This window comes from Cynara cardunculus, assembly GCF_001531365.2.
Source record: "Cynara cardunculus var. scolymus isolate 2C chromosome LG 14, CcrdV1, whole genome shotgun sequence".
Lineage (NCBI taxonomy): Eukaryota > Viridiplantae > Streptophyta > Magnoliopsida > Asterales > Asteraceae > Cynara > Cynara cardunculus.
The window spans coordinates 4,012,389-4,024,227 of NC_037541.1; positions in this window are offsets into that span (position 1 = coordinate 4,012,389).

Genomic DNA, 11,839 nt, shown 5'->3' on the forward strand with positions numbered 1-11,839 from the left:
CGACGGAAAGCACTTTCAGCGACGGATCAGCGAGGGAATTTTCCCTCGCTGATACCCAGCATTTTTGTAGTGTCCTAAAGGTGTTACGTGTATGTTTTACCAAAGTTAGGCTTGATTCGCCAAAAGTCAAGACATTATGGACACCGAAGGACTTAGTATATATCGAAGGACTTAAGGGGTGTTTGGGATTGCTTATTTCAAATAACTTATGATTTTTTTACAAAAGCACTTATCAACTTATTATAAGTCAGAAGGATTTAACTTCTTAAAAAACATCTTATTACCAGTTTGACACCGGTATAAGTAGTTTATCCAAACACTTAAAAGTGCTTATTACCAGTGTTACACCAAAATAAGTCAATAAGTTGTTTTTATAAACAATCCCAAATTAACACCCCATAGCATCGCCATGGGGTCAACTTATTTAATTATGTATATTCAAAAGAGTTGCTTTGAAAGAATAGAAGGATTTCAAAATTAAGGATTTCCCATGGACAAATATATGATCTGAGTAAATTTTTGTAGCATCTTGGCTATTTTAATTACATCATTTTTGAATGGATTTTGGTAACATTTTCCTTTATTAGATGTTAATACTTTTTGCAGCACAAAACTAGCTATATGTGCTTCTTATACCAATATTAAGGTTAATGACACAAAAGTAACAAACACTACTAGAAAACTGACTATTTTCGGTGAAATTTTCGGCGGAAAAAACCTCCGGGAAAATAGCAACGGATTTTCGGCCGGCAACAAAAAAGTCTACTTCCGTTGACTTCTACCAGAAATCCGTCAGAAAAACGTCGCTATTTATATTCCAGCAATATTTCCGTCAGATTATACAAATTAAATATTTATGAAATCTTTAACTCTAATTATTAAAGATCAAAATTAATATTTTAAATTAATTGCAGTAATTTAAAATAATAAATTCTTCAAGATTTTAAAATATATATATTATTGTTTTCCGGCAGATTCTCGACGACTTCTTTCCGGCGGATTTCCTGTGGATATTTGAAAATTTGTTTTTTTTACATTTTCCATACTTTAGGTTTTATATCTATATGTAAAATATTACATATATTCCACATGGTATGTATAGTGGATAATAATTCTCTTACCGAGTCCAACACACACACACACACACATACATGTATACATACTTATGTACAAACACATTATTCAATGTCATTGTTATTATTGGACTTTAATAACTTTAAAAAAATCTTATTTGGTTTTTACGGGTCTTATTTGAGCCCAGTACACACCACATGCTCATATGAAATACATGTCTTCTCACAAACATCGAGAGTTGAAACTTTTGTTGTAAATTATGCCAGTTTTCCACAAAATCTAGCAATATTGCCACTATATACTTCTTCTTGACTATATATAGTGACAACTTGTTATCACAAAATGTATGTACCATAACTAATTTTTATCGTTGCTATATATGTCTGTATGTTGTTGTACTGTAAATTAAATAGACACAATTTTTATGGTCGCTATATATGCCTAAATTTTGTTTTGTACTTGTATCAATTATTGTTTTCAAACTTGTTTTCAAGCTTCTAAGGATTGGATTAATTTCCCCATTTGGTATTGTTGTAAACAAGGTCAATATATAACACATCACTAGTAGCATTTGTTAATAACATGTTGCATTAACTCTTTTTTTATAATTGTTTCTAAAATTGCATTTGTATTAGAAATGTGTTGCCAATTGTTGGGCAAACATTAAGATTTGTATTCATAGATCTAAGAGGTTTATTTTGTGTTAGAAATTGGCTGCCAATTGTTGGGCAAATGTTAAGATTTATATTCATAGATTTAATTGAAAGTATATTTTGTGTTATAAATGAGTTGCCAATTTTTGGGCAAACGTTAGGACTTGTATTTATAATTCTAATACATATAACACAATTTCGTTAACTTGCAGCCATGTCGACTAATACCGATAGAAGATGGATGTATAAACGAATAAATAGGAACAAGACTATAAATCCAGTTTTCCAAGTCGAAATAGTTAAATTTTTGGATTTTGCTTTCTCTAATGAGCAATCTACGACAAGATGTCCTTGTAAGAAAATGAGCTTCGATGGACGGAGGGGGAGTTTCGACGGGTGGAGGAGTTTCGACGGATGGATGAGAAACGAGGGCGGGCGGCAGAGGAGGAGCGTCGGCAGGTGTTGAATAAGAGACAAGATAAACAACTTGAAAAGATGGCTGCTTTGGTCAAGCTGCTCAGTCAATCTCAACAGTTCCGGCCGCCATAGTAATGAATATCTATTTGTTTTGAACAATTTAGTTTTTGTTTGGAACAATTGTGTGCTACTTTGGTTGGGATAATTGTATTTGGACATTTCTTGTTTTTTAGTTAAATATGTGATATTTAGCCGCATTTCATCTTTTTAACTTTTATTTTAATATTTACAGGTTTTAAATGCACGTTTTAAGGTTTAAAATATTTACAGGAAAATTATTTTCTACAGTTGGGTGATTTTCCGGCGGATAAATCCGCCGGAAATGTTTAAGGAATAAAAATAATAATTTTAAGAATTAAATTAAATTTCCAGCAGATTAAATTACAGGCGGATTTCTTGCAGATTAAATTACCGGCGGATTTCGGGCTATATATCTGCAAGTAATTTCATACAAAAAAATTTAAAAATCTTGTTAATAATTTGTTAATTTATTTAAGATTTTTTAAATAAACTCAAGGCTAATTTCCGGCTACCATTTTCCGCCGATAAACCAAAAATCCGCCGGAAAAAGAATCATCGGCGCCGCATTTTCCGGCACCAATATCCGCCGCCGGAAACTCTGTTTTCCCGAGTATTTTCGGCAGATATGGCAGCCAAAAAAAGTGACCAGTTTGGTAGTGAGGGCGCAATCTGATATATTTAATTTTCAGCTGGTATTTATATCCATCTTACAACATTTAGGAGGCATAAGAGTTAGAGAAATCTTGTTCCACACTTTTATTGGTTTCTTTCGAAGTTCACTTGCATGCAGTCAGTGAAATCTAATGGATGGTAAAGAATGTATAAATGAACAAACTTTAAAGTTAGCACTGATTTGTCATACCTGCTGCTATATATTCTATCTGCTTTTGTTATCTTTGCTTGTTATTTTTTGCCTGTTTCCTCAAACTTTGATGACTTCAATGAATGTGCTCTTTGTGCAATAGAGACACAGGAAGGCACTTCAAGGGGAAATGATTTTAGGAATTCATTATAATTATAAGGTATTTGTTCCAATATATGGACTAGTTGGTGTGGTCGCTTGATTGGATAAACACATTTTTCTATCAGAAGAGTACGTCAAACCTTCCAATCGGCTATGCTCACGGTTGGATCACCTCTTAATGTGAAAAAGATCTAGGCTTATCATCCAACTCTTACAAAATGGAAACCTGCAATGAGTCTCCCTATACACGATAGTTCATAGAGCTATACATGCAAACACAAACAAAGAATTTTCATGCACCATATCCATATACACGACATATTTCTCCCTTTTGCATCCATGCCCAACAAGTCCCTAGAGGATCTGTAAATAGAGTGTTAGAACCTTTGTTATGGTACCGGATTTATCATAAACTAGTGTGAATGTTTACGTGCACTAAAATAACTAAAAATGTGTATATGTATATATGTTCATATAGCAAATACGTATCATGTAGAGTAAGATAACATACTTGGAATCAACGGTCGAAGATGAACAGATAGAGGTTGCTTCTGCAGTGTCCTTAAACAGAATTTCGCCCCTACTCGTGCGTAGTCCAAGCGTCCGTTTAGAGGATACAACTATCTAATTCGCGTTTCATGGATCGTATATGGTGGGGAGAAAAACAGGAAGGAATGAAGCAATTCTGGATATTATGTTGTTGTAAAAATTGGAGGGAAAGTGAAGACTATATATATAGGCTACGGTAGTTATGGGCGGTTTATTTGGCGGTTATCTCAAAACCGATTACGAACAGTCGGTGTTATGGCCACTGTCGGTTAAGACACCCGAGACCCCAAGAGCCCCAAGGCCCTATCTTTGACCATTAATGCATATACCAAGCACCAAGCTTGATCCATGGGTCTTGGTCCCATTTTGATAAGGCTTATGGAATTAGCCTTATAAACCTCTTCAATTTTCCCTCTCCTTCCTATGTGGGATCAATTCCCTTGGTAAAATCCCAACATAGAGAACCTTTAGAACCATTCTACACATATGATTACCTATTTTTGAAGGAGGTAACAAATTACTTGCAAGAAAGAAAAGGCATCAAACTGAAGAAAAGGCATGGCAAAAAAGATCTAACATGAAAATAAACCCCCCTGTGTGTTGTCCTAATTTATAAACCCATATAATTTGTCATTCACATTCACTTTAATGCCAATATATAAACTTCAAACCACAATATATTTGTTTTTAAGTAAGCCTAAGAACTAACAAGCAATTATTGACAACAAGCACCTCTACATCTATAAGAAAATTAAGAGCTTGAACCCGTTACCAGGTTGTTGCTTCAAATAGTGCAGCAAATCTCTAGCTTGAAAATGAGGAACACGTGGCTGGGACATGAACAACTTCTGATTTATGTAAAACAAACAATATATCACGTCTTTTTATTGAGATGTATAGCAATCTCACAATATATTGGCAATCCAAGCGGAAAGATTCAATAGGAACTACATTATACTGCTTCAACTTCAACTGGTCTTGCTTGCTTATTTAGCTTCAGATTTGAGAAAGTATCACATAGGACAATTATAAAATAAAGTGATTGGCTATTTTATAAGACACTTATAAGAAGTGTCCTATAAACTCATCTTTTTACAAGTCACTTGTAATAACACTTTTTCAACATTGTCTTACAAAATAGTTAATACGACACTTTATTTTCAAGGAATCATAAAAAACCTCTTGTAACACTTTTAAATATGATGTTTTTTGGTTTGGTCGTATAAACTTAAGTTCTTCGACATTTTAGGCATCCTGTAAATCAATTTTGTTGTAGTGAACCAGAATGCAATTTCCTTTTTGTTAGAAACAAGTTATCTTCTGTTAGAGTTGGTAGATCTTATTTTTAGAGTAAATGCAGATTAATGACTTGTGTGTATCTGTAGGAATTCGTACACAAATGTAGTTGTTTACCATTCAATTACGATTGGAGCATAAAACCGTTTAAGGGCAACAAATAACTCTACTGGGATTTATCCAAAAAAAAAACCTCTACTGGAACATATATAGACACATTTTCAATCATTAATATCTAAATTACTGCTGAAACACACAAAATAAATTAAGGAAGAGAACAATCTTTTTATTTGGATAAAGGGGACAAAACCCCTTGGAATAATTTGATTCAAACATTAATGGGAAACTTTGATGACTTCCATTTAAACAACCGATTTACAAAATACATCAAGCTCCTCACAAATTCAAACACAGGATTATCAAATACCATATTCGATACATAACATGTTTCTTCGGTTTTTGCAACCGCTCCAACAAACAAGTCCATACTTAGGCGAGACAAGTGGAATGAAGAATTTTGAGTCTGAGGTATGCCTTCCCTTTGAGGTTCCTAATAGTGATCCGATGTAGGGTAATGACATTCCATAGAGTCATTACATGTTCCTGAGTTTGACGAACATTAAAAACCACAAGGGGGAGATAGCAAGAGCACACATAAACAGGCATGCCAAATGAGAGTTAACAAGAAACTAAATATTTTAATAAGTTCCCCATTCCGTAGCTCACGTTCTTCCTATAGATCAGTAAGGCTAAACACAAAAACATTTTAAGGAGTAACAAGAGTAGAGATACCATAGTACCTTTTATCCTCATGATAATGTGGTAAGTTTAGTTTTCAGCATGGGGAAATAATCGAATTTTGTTACGCTACTTTGTGTCACTAACCTTTTTAGGTTACACAGTAAAAGAAGCTTAGTTAGTTTTGTGCTATGAAAAGTTCTAACATGTAGCACGATTCCTAGCTCGCTAACATGGCTACATAGAAGCTCCTTTTGCACCCTGAAGCTGAGCATCTCTTACCATGTAACAAAAAACGTTATTGATATTTTCGTACATAAAAAAGCAAACTTACCACATTATATTGGGTATAAAAGGAACAGTAGTCTTCATCGTACTCTTGTTACTCTTTGAAGAAGTTTAGTGCTTAATGTTATTATAGATCTATTAGAAGAAGGTGGGGGCTAGAGATTGGGAACTTATTGATGGATTTATTTACTTGATAGTACTCATTTGCCTTGTCTTCTTTCTCTTTGCTCTTGCTATCTTCGCTTGTAATTTTCGGTTTTATAAAACTCAAGTATCTGTAATGACTTCATCGAATGCCTGATCCTCTAATAGGACAAGTATATCGAACCTCAAAGGGAAGGCATACAGTGGACTCAAAACTCTTTATTCCATTTGCCTTGCCTAAGTATGGACTTGTTTGGTGGCACTACACCAAATGTTGTCTTAGACAACAAATGTAAATTACCTATGTTGCTTAAGATACGCTAAGACAACAAAGGCTATTATATGTTGCCTAAGTTTCCTCTAATGCAACATATGGTTCTATGTTGCCTAAGTGTGACCTTAGGCAACATATAAATGATTCTATGTTGCCTCCATGTATCCTAGGCAACATATTAGCCTACGTTGCCTTAGTTCAATGTTGGCCACTCATATTTTTTTTTTTAAATCCATCAAAGTTTACTTAATCAACATATATTCATATACTATGTTGACTAAGGTAAAAACATAAATCCAACAATGTTTACTTAGACAACATATATTCCTATTTCTATGTTGCCTAAGGTAAATATTATAAATTCAACTAATTTACTTAGGCAACATATATTATTGTTTCTATGTTGCCTAAGGTAAATATTATAAATTCAACTAATTTACTTAGGCAACATATATTATTGTTTCTATGTTGCCTAAGGTAAACAAATTGATGCTTCCAAGGTTGACAACTCGCATTGCACAAAAGATTTATCACAATTTACTTAGGCAAAATATACTGTAGGTCATATGAGATGGCATGGTCAAAGGGAGACAACGCTTTAGGTTAAGTTTTTAAATTTGTGTTATTGAACTTGTTGTCTACTTTTAGACTTATTTAGGAAAAAATTTATCTTTCAATTATTGAACTTAATTAGTTTTGTTTGGTTATAAAAGTTGTTTATATAAAACATTTGGTTGTTTGTTTGCTTGTTTGAGATTCATTTGTAGAAAGTGTGCAAGAAAAAACTACACCATGGTACACAAAAATCTTAGGCAACAATTAAACAATATAAATGTTGCCTAAAGGAAATTTTATATTATGTTAATTACAGTTCAAAGGTAACATATCTAAATAGAGTATGTTGTCTAAGCTGATATTTTAAGCAACATATTCAGATAGAGTATGTTGTCTAAGTTGATATGTAAGGCAACATATAAAGATAGAGTATGTTGTCTAAGCTGATAACTCACGCAACATATGTTTTTTGCTTAGGCAACACAACCTTTTGTGTGTTGTCTAAGAAGTCTGCTTAGGCAACATATTCTGTTTGCATATGTTGCCTTGGTTCTTATGCAACATTGAGAAGGCAACACGCGTTTGTTGCCTAAGCCTTAAGCAACATATAAACCCCTCTTAGGCAACATTTTTCATTTGTTGCCTAAGTGGCATTTTGAGGTAGTGTGGGGTTGCAAAAACAAGGGAAGCATGTCGTGTATATGGTATGGTATTTGACATTTTTGTGCTTGAGTTTGTAAGAACCTATATGTATTATGGAAATCGGTGCAAGATTTGAAATTGATTTAATGGGAAGCCATTCAAGTTTTCTCTATCATGGACTTTAGGACATGGAAATAATTGAATGATGTACTTCATCTATGCTCGGAATATCAATGGAAATAGCCTTTGGATCTGATTGCATCAAATGAGGCATATCAAAGGCCATTTGAAGTGCTTAGATCCAGACGCAAATGGAAGGTTGGAAGTAGGACAAAATTGATCAATCACTGAAACTTTTTGATTGTTTGGAATTGGATCTCTGATCTGTGTTTTATCGATTTGGAAGAGTTTGTTTTGGAGTATAAATTGAATAAGTGGAGCTTCAAAAGTGCAACTGATTATTAGATTGACTGAAGCCGTCTATCGCTATACTTCAACACTTATGCCTATGCCCAAGCCTAAAATAAGATAGGAACAAAATTCTAAGAAGAAGAACAATAGCATCACGAGTTCCGATTGGAGATCCACCCGACAAATGTTTTATCAAACCCACATTTGTTGCCATGGTACCATATCACAAGAATCAAAAGAGAGATTTTATTCGCTTGTATATCAAACAAGATACATGCCCACCTATTTATACTAGTCTTACCAACAATTGAAAATACAATAATACCCTTATACTCAAAGAATAAAAAAACTGTGTGCGCGACTACAGATTGATTGAAAATGTGAGTATTAATGACATGGAAGATCAACAACCAATTTTACCAAAAATGTTTTACTCATGGGTATATGATGTGTACTGTGTCATCAGTGTCTTGTGTCACAAGAACTACATGAAATACTCCTTGGAAAACTAGAGGTTTCCAAGCCAAAAAGATGCAAGGTATTTTTCCGGATAAAGGGGAAGGGACCCAAGAAAAAATAATTACGAAAATATAAAAAAAAACGGAAAATAAGGTGGGCATTCTCACCAACCCTCAAAATGTCTACCCAAAACATGCTTTCTACCATTTTAATTTTCCTTTTGTGTGTTTCCTTTACTGATTTTGATCCAATTAATAAATAACTTAGAATAAAGATGCGTTGGAAAATTATTATCAAACAGAAGGTATATAACAAATAATAATCCAGAAAACTCAAACTCATAACTCTTGCCCCAATTATTAACCCAGAGTTGTAACGCTAATCATGTGACTGTAAAAGTGATATATTATTATATATGTGGCATACGAGGTTCGGAATCATGTTTCTTTTGTAAAATAGGGGACGGAACTGTAGTTGTTTTCATGCGACCCAATGTGGAATAACCAATATGTGCCTTCCCTTTGAGGTTCCTTCTAGTTCTAGTGGTGGGATGTACGAAGTGACATTCACTAGAGTCATTACATAATCCTGAGTTTGACGAACACTACTAATCACGGGAGATTTTTCCTGGCAGGCAGAAAGATCCATCGGAAATCCATTGGAAAATACAATTTCTGACCGCTTTCGGGCGGATATTCCAACAAGTAAAACCTTCGTTGGTGAACACTATTTTCGACAGGTTGACCGCTCGCGGATTTCCTGTCGTCTGATTTTTTTTAATCTTTTTCAACTTTATTGACTCAATTAATTAAATTAATAATTAATATTTTTTACTGGTTGATAATCTGAGTAGTGTTTTCCGGCAGATTCATCGTTTATGGCGGATTGGCCAGAAATCCGCCTCCCATTTTTTTTCAACTTCCTTGGCTTTATTAAATAAATTAATAATTAAGATTATTATCGATGGATGATCTGTCCGAAATCCGCGAGTAATTAATCCATCAATAACTATGATTATGTAAGTAACTAGTTGTGTACCCGCGCAATACGTCGGGAGCCGTGAATTTTAACGATTTTGAAGTTTCACTGGTTTTATTAGAGAAAATTTAATGATGATATAAGTTACACTTGGTATTTACATATTAATACAATTTGAATAAATAAGAGTTATGGTTCCAATTACAGTCTATCGATGAAAAACCTGTTGTATGACAGTTTAAAATCCAATATATTTAAAATCTAACATATTTAAACGACTCCACAAATATATTCGATTTACACCAACAACAAAGAATCAAGAGATCGAGAGCGAGACCGAGAATTCTAGAGTAATTAAATGGGAGATGAATGGAAGAACATTTAATAACTCATGGTGAATTTCAGTTTGAATCTCACCTTGGGGAATGTGGAGAAGACATAGAGGTATGAGAGTGTGAAAGCATGAGTGAAAGGTGTCAAAAGTATCTTGGGAACATGAAAAGAAAAGGTAATAATGTGTATTAGTAACTTGTACTATATGTTATTTTAATTGTAGAATAAGAGATTATAAGACTGAATGCATAAAGTAGTAGTACTTAATGCATTTTAAGTTGTTTTTAGGACTTCTAAGACTTTGTATATAAATGTATAATAATTTGTGCATTAAAAATTGTTTTTAAAACTTTTGATAAATTTGATTTATAAGGCAGTATAGATAATTTTCCGGTAATTATTTTAAATATAAAAATAAATTACCGGTGGATTGATCCTCATGCCGTAATTGCATACTTCTAGAAAAAATTCATGTTTTAATTATTTGAAATTTAAAAATCGTGTAAATATAAAAAAACTGCTAAAATCGTAAAACCAAATAGCATAAATGAAATAGATAAATGTCAGAAGCTGATGCAATAGCTAGGTTTCCATGTGCGGATGTCCCAGTCAAGACCTAGGATCTCGGTCGTAGGCAAAGCCGAATAACCGACCCTTGTTGCTTCCCCCAACCGGTATGGTTCCATAGAATTGTATCAACTATGGGACAGACTGAGGCATGCTCGCCATATATACTTTTCGGGTGAGATTGGTTGCATAGTCACCATGTGGTTTAAAAATACTACAAGTCAATTGCAACTTCATAACGACAATAAATGAGATGTTTCCAACTAAAACAAACCTAACATCCCAATAAATAACAACCAAACTAGATATATATATATATATATATATATATATATATACACACACACACACACACATATATATATATACATCTATTTTTTTAAAACGATCAAATAAAAACCGCTTCCATTTGTGTAAACCGTGTAAACCAATCTCACTCGTCCATTTTCTTGATNATATATATATATATATATATATATATATATATACACACACACACACACACATATATATATATACATCTATTTTTACATACATACATATACATATATATATATATACATACATATATATGCACATACATATATATGCACATACATATATACATGCACATACATACATATATATATATACACACACATACAGGGGCTTAATCAAATGAGAACTGATTAATTTGTGGTAACTGTGAGATCCAATCTCAACCACAAATCAACAGATAAATTAGAAAATGAATAATTATGGTAGTTTGAGTTAAAATTATAATTAGAGGGCATTTTAGATATTTTTAAATAACTCCTCTCTCATCTCTCATCTCTCCGACCTCCAATCTCCGGCCTTCGGTGAACAAAAATCCAGCAGGTATCAAGTAATCACAAAGATACCCATTGTGATATACAGTGGTACTCAAATGGTATCACAGTATATCACAATGAGTATCACAGTATATCACAATGAGTATCATAGTATATCACAATGGGTATCACATTGTGTATCTTTGTGATTACTTGGTACCTGCCGGATTTTTGTTTACTGGAGGCCGGAGATTGGAGGTCGGAGAGATGAGAGATGAGAGAGGAGAGAAGAGTTTTTTAAAAATACCTAAAATGCCATCTAATTATAATTTTAACTCAAACTACCATAATTATTAATTTCCTAATTTATCCGTTGATTTGTGGTTGAGATTGGATCTCACAGTTACCACAAATTAATCAGTTCTCTCTTGAATGGGCCCCCACACATACATACATACATACATACATACATACATACATACATACATATATATATAGAGAGAGAGAGAGAGAGGAGCGGTCAAATGCAAACCACCCAATTTGTACAAACCGTGCAAACCACCTTCATCCGTCGATTTCATTGTTTGATCTTATGAAATTTTTTTATGAAATTATTTAATCTTGT